Source organism: Uranotaenia lowii, unplaced genomic scaffold (genome assembly GCF_029784155.1).
Source record: "Uranotaenia lowii strain MFRU-FL unplaced genomic scaffold, ASM2978415v1 HiC_scaffold_1716, whole genome shotgun sequence".
In the NCBI taxonomy this organism is placed as follows: domain Eukaryota; kingdom Metazoa; phylum Arthropoda; class Insecta; order Diptera; family Culicidae; genus Uranotaenia; species Uranotaenia lowii.
The window spans coordinates 834-2,000 of record NW_026597762.1 but is presented as its reverse complement, the minus strand read 5'-3'; the positions used below and the strand labels follow the sequence as shown (position 1 = coordinate 2,000).

At 39.2% G+C, this 1,167-nt stretch overlaps 1 pseudogene; it reads left to right on the top strand.

Moving 5' to 3' along the window:
* Positions 1–607: 607 nt before the first annotated feature.
* LOC129759505 (uncharacterized) lies at positions 608–1,050 on the top strand (annotated as a pseudogene).
* The last annotated feature ends 117 nt before the right edge of the window (positions 1,051–1,167 follow it).

Sequence of the window (1,167 nt, the reverse complement as noted above, 5' to 3'; positions counted from 1 at the left end):
AGTTTCAAAATCTGCAATTTAAAATTTTTTCTCATGGCGTTCAGTTCGGTCTGGTCGAAGCCAGGCCGAATGATGTATAACGAATAAATATGACCTCTTCGTTCAAATAATATCTCTGAGTGGCCACTTGAGAATCGACCTACTCAAATGAAAATAAAAAATTGTTGACCCGGAGAAAGGCTTCCTCGCTCTTTTCCCCATTTCTTTGTCCAGTACTTTCACCAAGTGCATCGTGCGCTGTTATCATATCCAAAAAGCTTTTTATTTCATATGATGTTTTCATTATTCTCATGTCGATAATCTGCGGATTGTACAGCTTTAAATGATAAGTAATGACTGTTTTCCCGTTAATTAAGCGACTTATTGAGTGTTGGTTGATAACAACGTGGGTTAAACAATCTCTTTTTATTATGAATACTGGAAAGAAGCAAACGAAAAATGATAATACATTTTCCTGTGAATCCTCATTCGATTTTTTCCCGATTTATATTTTTACAAAACATGTTCCCTGATAAACATTAATTTTAGTCCTTTTCTTGATTTTTTTTAAATATTTCCAGTCTCCATTTGAAATATACTGATTTTATCTTCTTCTCATTATTTCCAGGTCAGCGGCATCACTACGATCCAGCTGGACGGAGTCCAGTACTTTGTAAGCCGGATGAATCCCTACTCACCAGAGCTGAACTACTTCCTGGCCTATCAGTACTGCCGATCCCTAGGCCTGCAGTTGGCCTCGTTCGAAACCAAGGAGAAGGTTGAATCGATGACCCAGTACCTGCAGAATGCCGGTATGTTAAAGTTAAATAACAATTGATGTTTTGATATTCTCATTGAGATTTTTTATTATTTTTCTTTCAATCGACAGGATACAGCAAGTACAACTTCTGGACCTCCGGCAATCGGCTCGGCACCGGAATGTTCCTGTGGATGAGCACCGGGCTGCCGTTCAACGCGACCTTTCGACTACTTCGAAAAATCTTCCGACTCGACCCTGGACCCGCTGGATCACAACAGCAACACCTCGCCTCAGCGCACTGCCCGGGACAGGTGAGTTGCAAATTTAGAGTGAAAACATTTTACGAAATTTTGTCGTAAACGATAAAAAGTTAGGGAAAAATTCTTATATAGGATAAATTTTACTACAGAACCTCTGTAGAAGAATTA